Here is a 10,168-nt window from a genome sequence, read left to right on the forward strand (position 1 = left end):
ACGCTCCTCCATTACTGTGCAGATGAAGTTATATCTGCACATGGGCAATGAAGACAGCAAGCAGGTTTTTGAAGGGTATCTTTCTTTAAAGATTTGTGGATTTTCTCTATTTCAGGTGAATTGTCCAGAGGCTTTAGAAATGTGCAGCTGCTGTATTGAAAGCACTCTCTCAGTTCATACAAGAGACAGTGGTCCTACTTTCACAAAAACTGAAGCAATCATTGCGGCCGTTCTCAAACCTGCTGGCGAGACAGCTGTGACTTTCATCCCATGAGGGCTGGATAAAAGATTTTCTTCATTTTGTTAATTCGATTTAACACACTACAAGAGTCTACAGAAACATTTTTATAAAAACAGCGACCTTGCTTTTGACCAAGCCAAGAGATTGCAGTCTCAAAGTGTACAAGATTGAAAACGGTTGATTATTTTTCTCTTTTGAAGTTTTCTAAAGCTTTCTCCTCTGATCATTGAACTCTTATTTGTAGCATTACATGCCATTTCTTTAACAGATCACTCGACATTTATCCTGATTTAGCTTAATTTATTATGTTTATACACTATTCTTGTCTATATCTGAGTTCACAACACAAACTATTGTTTTCTGCAGGATAAAACAATAAAAGGTATAGGGAGAGGATTAAAGATATGAAAATCAAAGCAAGCAAGTGTACACTTTGTGTGAAGAGACAGGAGAGGAAAAAAAATGTGTTTTTTCTCTCCCCAAATTGCAATTCTTGGTCAAAAAGATACAAAGCAAACCTTGGTATATTTATCTGAAGGTTTCTACTAAATAATATTGGTCAGTTGGACTAATCCTAATGGAGTGCACACAGCTTATCATTTATCATCTGACAATTACTGAATTGGATTGATCTTAATTCCCCCAGGGCTTCTGCCGGGAGGAAGTCTAGTCAACCATTTATCAGATCGAAGGAAGGCTGCTGCAGTTTTATTTATGTATTTGACCTGACAAGACAATTAGCTTGATATGCTAGTTATCAGACAGGCGGCTACAAATACAATGGTCTGTTTGCATATTACAACATTAAGAGAAGTTAAACAAAGAACAGAAAACAATGTAAAAGGAAAAAAATGATTTAATTTAAATTTTCATTTCAGAATTTTGTGTAGCTCTGCCAACCCAATTGCATTTTTGCCTTTGTTTAAAATTAATGAACAAAAATAAATAAATAAATAAATAAATGTTTTGGACAGAGCATTTTAGAAATAATAATATGAAATTAAAATCAAGAAAAATCTTCATGGTGGTAAGTGTGGTTATATATATCTTCTTATACTCATCCATGAAACGTAGGTTTAAAGATGTTGTAGCTCTGTGTTTGCCTCCCTCTAACCTGTACTCTTCAGCCACATCTCAAACTGGTCCCTCCCCTCTTCCACTTCCACTCTGTGTGAACTCTGACACCATACCTTAATGAAGCACCCTTCATTATGATGAAGGGATCAAACACAGCATCAAGAGGATAAACAACCATCTGTCCTCCATTTATCTATGACGCAACTTGCTGACAATCCTTTCGCACTCAAGTTGTGACCGTCTGTGCACAGCAGCCTCTGTAAGTTATCAAACTTAGAGGACAGTTTGCAGTTATGAAACTCAGGCCACAGTTTTTCTGTGTAGAGCTGGAAAGAGGAGATAGTTTGTGAAAACAATATCACAGTAATGTGTTATTGGCCCGTTAAAGGTCAGGTCCAAGGATGTACTCCTGGAGCAGTGACCTTAAGAAGGAAAAACATTGCAGGAATCTCACTTTCCCAGGATTGCTAAAGGCTAGTGTTGCATTATGCTGCCAAAATAAGATTCATGCTCAATTTGCAAGACTTAAACACAGGAAAGCCTCAAATGCTAACCACACAACCTGCACATGTCTTAGTTTTCACATGTAACACTTTTCTGAGTGCAATTTGAAGCTTGTATGTAACTATGCATGCAATTAATCAGTGATACATCAACTATTAGCAACGTAAAAAAAATACATACCAGAGTTATAAGACAGGGTCGTCACCTTTAAAACATAGCTGATCGAAAACGTTTTATTTGTTTGTTGGAGGGTTTGTATGCAAGTTTCCTATAAATGGTGGCAAAGATTATGTGTGATTTGAATGCAGGACTCTTGCACGAGTCATGTGATCTTATGCATGAACCTCCTTTGTTCTTGTGAGATTTGGCAGGGATATGCCGGCATAATGGGGTGTAATGAGAGTTAATTCAGACCACAAGGGTAAATAGTAAAGCTTCTTGTGACCTGTAGACTTTCATTTTCTGAAGATAAACTCACCATAGCAGCTTTAAAAAGACATGTGAGAAGGCACCCCTATATATTTTTCCGTAGTTGTGGTATAAATGTGATATTTACCAGCCTTGAATGGAATTCATAACACCAGGGCAGCTTCTGTGGTATCAGCCTGAAAAGAGAAAAACAGCAGAGGAAGGTGGGAGGCTGAAAGTTAAAGACTGCAGACTCTGTTAATAAATAGTCCTTGACTCGCCTACAGAAGATTTCCTTTCAGAGTTGACAGTTTTTCAGTAGAGGATTGACGTGGGTTTGTAGGAAGTTAGCAAATCCCTCATCTCTTATCTAAACCGGAGCATGACCATTTATGTAACGTTAAGACAAGGTAACAGTTTATATTTCTGATACCTGTAAGTGACTGAAGTCTACTGAGTTCAAGGGAACCTCAGGTAAGCTTGGTACTTTGTTTGAAGAGGAGTTCATTTTCAAGTGTGGAATGATTCAGTACAATATGAAAACCCTTAAAAAAAAAAATAAAATAAAAAACTCGACACACACACAACAATTTTAAAGAGTATGAGAAATCTAACAAGTACTAGAAAGACTTCTACAACCAGCACCTAAGCACTGACTTCATGATATTAAAGTTTTATTGATGTTTAAAATCAGCGCAGAATATTATAGTTTTTTTTGTTTTATCTTTTTTTTTTTTTGGAAGAGGTTGGTGAAATTTTCACAATTTTTTCATATGAGCAGGAAAGGTGCATATAGTTTCAGAAGTAACAATGATCTTCATTATTATAAGTATCAAAACAGAACTTACGTTTCAAGCAGGCCTTGTCCACATGTAGCTGGGTATTTTCACCCCCCCCCCATATACTTTCATACGCATGCACCAGGCAAAGCTGCAGAAAAGTGTGGCTCAAAGCATGTCTAGCCCATATTTGGCAGTGTTTTTCAGACATGAAACCCAGTGCCAGCCAATCAGAATGTACCCCTGTCATTCAGCTGTGACATTTGAGATCCAAAAACTCTGTATGCATCCTGCTCCTCTTTCTTTAAAACTGCTCTCTAAGGCCAAGTCCACATGTAGCAGCGCATTTTCAAAAACGAGTGTCCCCCCTTGTTAGTTTTTGAAAATACATTCATCGACACACAGTGGGAAAATCCACCGCAAAGTGCGGCTTGCCAAACCCATATTTGTCAGTGTTTTTCAGACCTAAAACTCATGCCAGCCTCTGTTTACCTGTCCACACGAAACCATGAACCTGGAGTTTTCCAAAATCTTCAGTTTGGCTGGAGTTTCCAGAAGACATTGCTTTTAGTGACGTAAAGCTGCAGTTTCATGTGGATGACAGGCGTAAACTAATAAAAATATATGCAGTTTTCCAAATACCTGGCTATGTGTGGATATGGCATTAAAAGTTTTTATGCTTACATGTTGTTAACTGATTCTAACTGGTTAAGTTCAAAGTTGCCTCAAAGTTCAACGCTTTTGAACTTGCTGCGATTTAATTTTCTCTTTAGTTCCTGTCAATCTAAGAATTACGGAGTGAAGCATTTATGAGAGGAAACTTCGACGCTGAAACAAATAATCAAAGTTGACAGATCTTGATTTCATAGTTTAAGGGAGCAGATGTTTAATGCCAGTCATGATTACTCTCAAATTTCTAGAACGTTCCACATAAATGAAAGATCGGTCAAGCATGCTGAGTCTGATAATGAATGACACGCTGAAACAGAATACTGCGTGGGGGTTTTCTTGTGTCTCATTAGCTGGACTTCTTCTTTCCTGTGAAGCTGTCTGCTTCATCTTGTTTACTTCCAACATCTTATCAGGACAAAGACAGGAAGCTGTGAGTACATTTGAATCTGTGTTTGGATTTAACATGAACTAAAACCAATATTATGGCTTCTCAAAAAACTACATCTCCCTCAAAGTGTGTAAAAGACCTACGCTCACTTTTCTCAGCTCAACTAAATGGAGACACAACAGAGATCAACCTAACAATGTGGAGAGTTGCTGAGTTCATTAAAGTTCCTCAGTGCAGTTCAATAAATCCCTCTCAGCGAAATGAACAATGCATAATTGAACTCCAAGCAAACAAACCATAATAGAAAACCAAGCAAACAGAGAAACAATGCAACCAAAGCACAATATAAGAAAAAAGTTTTTTTTTTTTTGCTAATTTCATGGGAGAAGCTTAAATTGAAATCTTGAGCACACATCGTCATGCTGCAGCCTGAGGAAGGAAGTCTGCTGCAGACAAACACTGCATACAAGAGCAAACAGGACCAGTAAAGCTCTCAGGAGAGGTCTAAAGTTTCACTGTTTGACTTTGACATAAAAATAGATTTCATTCTGGTCACCAGATAACCATCTGACGCATAGATCCTGAGAAATAAAATGTTTGTGGGACTCCCTTTCTTAAAGCTTTAGTCAACTTTATCTGATGCAGGGTGAGAGTGGGAGCCTCTGGTTATGTTTTCTAAAGCAAATATGGATATTGAATGATGGGTTTGACAGCTGAAGGGGTGGAGGAGGAAGATTTTCATCAGAAAACAATACTTACAAATGTAAAAGACAAGATTAACAAAGATCTGCCATTCTGCTTTAACCTCCAAATCAAAAGAAACAGAAGTTCCTCAAAGGTACTTATGTTTCTTTCTTTCTTTTTATATTTTGGGGCTTTTTCAACACCTTTATTTGTCAGGTTTGGTAGTTTCTTGACACCAAAATTTGACCGTGATTTAGAAAAAGAACAGAACTGTTTCAGAGATGTGATACAGAGTTAAAGCCCATAGTGAAGTAGGACAAGTTGAGCCTGAACCAACAGGAAATCCAGGTTACGGTGTGATCCTGAGGCACAGAATGAAACTGACAGCAACAGGCTCAGAGCATAAAAATCCAACGCTCTCTCTTGACAAAATTTCTTGACCACATTAAAGCACTGTATGACTCACTGAACACTCTGGCAAAGAGGGCAGTGTATACACTGCAGGAGCTTAAATAGTGGATGGATCTCAGGTGTGAGGTTGATTGGCAGCTGAAGAGTTAGTAAGAGCCACACTCCAACAGACAAAGACAGAACAGTAAAGAAACAACACACAAGGGAGGGAAACAACTAAAACACTATGAATAAGGGAGTAACTATAACATTATTTGGAGATATCTGGTAAACAGGGCAGTGAAGTGGGAGACAGCATGGGGGAACAACATGTGGTCTGTTACTGGTAATGAAACCCAGGTCACCCACTATATGGGTGTGCTACTTAGGGCTGGTACACATTACAGATTCTCCAAAACTTCACACATTCAGAGAGCACACACTTGATAACAAAAAACAGATTACACAAGATTTCTCTCTCCTTTTTTTTTAGAGTTTGATCTGCACTCTGAGGACATAACACACTTACAGATTCTTCAGCAGAGCTTCAGCTTCTTCACGCTCGATATTCCAAATCTTGCATAATAAAACGTGACTTTGATGTAAACAAACATGACAGACCTACGGGAAAAAGCAAAGATGTTTTTTTTGGACTCTAGAATTGTAAAAAAAAACACAAATGAAAAAGGATTATAGAACAGGTTGTGGAGACGGTGGGGATATGGGCTGTTTAAATAACAATGCGAGTTGGAGGTGGGTAAAGTCGTTTTAAGTATTACAGATAGATTTCTTACTTCCTCTTCAGTCAGTCAGCTGAATCAGCTTGCGTCTTGATTGGCTTTGCTTTGGTACATGTGACATTACACACTGTACCTGCTTGGCTCCTCTCGGAGTGCCCCACACACTACAGGATTTTTAGTCCCAAATATTAAACATGTTCATTATCTACAATCTCTGAATCGGGGGCCTTCCGAGCGGCTCCGGCCAGAAGAAATCACTCTAACCCACCCCACACCACAGGAAAATCACACATGATGTCATCAGACAATCGGGCCTTTGCTGGCTTTGATCATACGTGGGAGATCGGGACAAAAATCAGTCCAATATTCCTGTAGTGTGTACCCGCCTTAAACCACATGGCCAAGCCTGCGCCCTAAGAGTTCTTTTTTTTTTTTGTTTTTGTTTTTTTCCGGCCAGTATGTCTGTTTATAATTCAATAAGATTAACTTTTCAGGTGGCAGCCTCTGGCGTTAATAAAGTCACTAATGAGTAAAAAAAGGAAAATAAACAAAACAAGAATAAAACTGTAGTTCCTTGAATGCCCACTTGGGGCTGGCTCCGAAAGGCTAGAAATTCCCATTTACACCCATGTAAAAAAGCCAATTTTTACATGTTAGGTTGAGTTGTACTTTTTGGATATAGAGACCACCATCGTTTGGTTTTTAGAAAGTCTTTCCAGAAACAAATGTGTATTATCCAAGACTATTTCCATAACAACACTGCAGTGAAATGGCCAATGCTTTTCCACTTTCCTGTCTATTTATGAACACTTTCCCATCCCAGATCCGAAAAAGTAAAAATATTAAGTTCAAATGTCTCGAAAGGGTAGTTCTTGGATCAATGAAGAAGCCAGGTTAGACATTATATCAAACTTGGGAGGTTATCCTTGGGTAAAGCTGTCTTCAGTTTTCTTTGAAACCACTTTGTTAAGCTTCTTTCCCAGGATTAATGGGATTTGTAAAGCAAACAAAGAAGGGAGGCTGAAGTTGAAAAATACTGATAGTCCTTGACTTGCCTGTAGAAGATTTTCTTTCAATACCAACCTGACATGCTTTTAGTGGAGGAGTGATGTGGGTTTGCAGGGAGTTTGCATTTATGATCTTTGGCAGGGCAAGACTTTTAAATAATAGTTTAAGATGTATCTTTTTCCTGAGAAGCAAATAAGGTTTCCAGGCTCAAGAAAACTGAGGTGAGCTCTGACTCTGAATAAACACCATTTTTTATGTAGACATATAAAAGGGAGCAAGCCTGTAGGTTAAAACCACAACACAACTCACATGAAGCCTTTGGGGGATCCTAATGATGGTCTTGGAGGTCAAAGGAGCAGTACAGTTGGTTTAACCAGACCTGTGCTGTGTTTTTCTTGGTTCTGCTAATTACTGAAGGACACCATTGGAGGTTTATCTCTCCATAAATAATAGTTAAGCTCTGGCACATTGATAACCATCAAATATCCCAGGAGATGGCCCAACAATTAAAATGATTGATTCCTGAATTATAAAAGCAGATTGTGAAGATGTTTCAGTGTGTGGAAGCTGAGTCATCGCGCCTCGGGGGACAGAGCTCATCACAGGACAATGGGACGGAGAGAAACCAGGATTAAAAAGGGACAATGACAGGAAATTATGACACATAAACTGGGCAGACGTGTGATTGAAACTTGAAAGGCTTTCAGGCAAAGCTTGATCTGTTCCTTTCTTCTTTCAGATAGGAAATGACTCAATGATTTATTAAAGCATTAATTTTTACAAAGGAACCCATATTGTGCCATTTTTAATTCACTTGTCAGAAGTTATGAGAGTGTGCATGTGGTGAACTGGTGATTGGAAGAGGATCCTGCAGAGAAGCCTGATTGACAAGTCTTCAGAATAATATTTTGTAATATTAAAGAGGTTAAAAATCTACCCCAGGGCTTACAAAGCCAAAGAATGTGGACTGTTAAGCAGAAAGTTTGAGTTAGTGCTGAATGAAACCAGTGAGGTCTGAAGTGAATGTTATAAGCTCTCTGGTAGAAGATGAGGTTTTATTCTTTCTTTGATAGTCACATGAGTCTGAAAATGGGAAAGTGAAGGTCAGACAGAGCCACTCAGCACTTTGAGACAATTGTCCCGGTGAGATAATGACTGAAGCTCAAAGGGGGAAAAGGTCTGGGAATACGGGATGGAGCTCATGACAGAAATGATTTAGAGACATGAAAAAGGCAAATTGAAGGGCTTGGAACAGTTCATTCCTTCCAGGCACAAAGAAGGTACGTGAGGATTGCTGTTATGCATGGCTGAACCTCACAGGGTTACACAGAGGCTGTTAATAAGGCCTCGTTATTAAAAAAACTCAGAGGAAGAGCCACTGAGCACAGATTTGGAACCACACAGTTTTTATTCATTTTTTCTTGGTCTTGGAAATCCTTGTAAGTTATGACGTCTAAGGTCAAACCCTTCGGTTATCATCTGATGACAATATTTGATTTGGAAATGAGAGCAAACTTATCAGCTATTCTAGTACAGCCAGCAGGTAGAAATGAGAATATTCCAGCTGGGACAATTAACAACCTGAGAAGTGAATGTTCGGATCAAAAGTGAGGCAAAATTCACCCTCTAGATATATTTTTTTGGTGTCATCCCTTAGAAAAAAAATCATTTTTTTTTAATGAGTCTCAGTTTCACTGTGACTTCTGTAGAGGGTTTAGTCAGTCATTTTGCAAGATATGAACCAGAAAAGAAACTGAGTGTGTCACAATGTCCTTTCCTCTGGATTTATCTGTTAAATAAAGGCTGCTGTTCTTAATTACATCCCCCAGAATGACGCCCATTTATTGTTTTTCAGTGAGTCTCAGTTTCACTGTCAACAATAAGTTACACAGTGGCCAAAGTTTGGTTCATTTCAGCAGTATTAACCGCATTTATAAACTCATTATACTATAAACTCTTTCTCCTAGATATATTTATCCAAAGGAAAAAGCCTTTTACCTACCTTTCTGGTGAGTCTCAGTTTTACTGCAAACAATTGGTTACACCTTGGCTTCACTCTCGCTTGATTATTTAAACCAGATTTAAAAAGAAAATAATGATAATACATTGTTCGTGACTTCTTTCCCTCCATACATTCCTCTAAAATAGGCAACGATTTTAGTTACTTTCATGACATTCTTCGTTTGTCTTGGTGAGTCTCAGTTTCAGTGTAAATATGGTGCACAACTTGACTTATAGAACAAGTATGAAACAGGTAAGGAGATCAAGGTTTGTAATTTTCTTTCTAATAAAAATGTTTTAACAACAAAATATGTCAGTCCTTTGTCAATTACATCTTTTTGGCAATCCCTGGTCACCTTTTCCACGGTAAATAATCAGACACGCAGAGGCTTACTTCATCTGAATAAACCATTAAATGATTATAGACTTCCTTGCACAATTAACAGATCTCAGATTTGTTGGGATAACACCATGGTGCTGATTCACAAGTATGTCTTTGGTCTGTCCTAATGAGCAATAGAAAGAAAATCTTTTGCTAAATGGAGATTGATCATTTGTGATGCATTCAAAGAAGTCAGGAAATGTCAGCTCTGAAAAGCTTCTGCAACACATCCAAGTTATGTTTTTGATTAAACATACAGCTAACTGCACTTACTTGCTGGCAGATTTTAAGATTTTAGTTTGCAGATTGTGTTCTCTCTGCTTTTGCTCTCAATGCAAACTGTAGTTCATGCATTCATTCTACAGGGATTACACACATTTGACAAATGAGATACATTATTTTATAAATTCCTGTACTTGTACACAGGTATTAAATTGGACAAGAATGATTAAAAATAAGAGGTCAGGGGGAAAAGTGTCAGGTCTATAGCTGAAAAAATCCCACTATATATCAGTGGAGAAAACTGCTCCTGACTTTTACAAAGCACAGTGATTAAACCGTCCACAAAAGATCAGCAGAACATTGGGCCAAAAGGTCTGATCTTTCCGGTCTATAAGTACATGTTTTTGCAGGAGAAGGTCACCGCTGAACCAGCCTGGATCCTTATTTTCTGTGTCCCTGACCACCAGAACAACAGATACAAACAACGAGGACGAAGTCACATAAAGTGCTGGAGAATGTGCCGGATGTTTGCTAATGAGCGAGCCACTCGCTAGCTCATAAACATTTCCGCCTACAGTGACAAGACGCCGGTGCAGAGATGTAGCATGATTTGTTTGCTTCTTGGGGTCTTTGCTATGTGGCTGATTTAAGATGCAGCAGAGCCACAATCAA

The sequence above is a fragment of the Halichoeres trimaculatus genome, unplaced genomic scaffold (assembly GCF_033239565.1).
Source record: "Halichoeres trimaculatus isolate MK-OKI-2021-1 unplaced genomic scaffold, fHalTri1.1 fHalTri1_scaffold_11, whole genome shotgun sequence".
NCBI classification, from domain to species: Eukaryota; Metazoa; Chordata; class Actinopteri; order Labriformes; family Labridae; genus Halichoeres; species Halichoeres trimaculatus.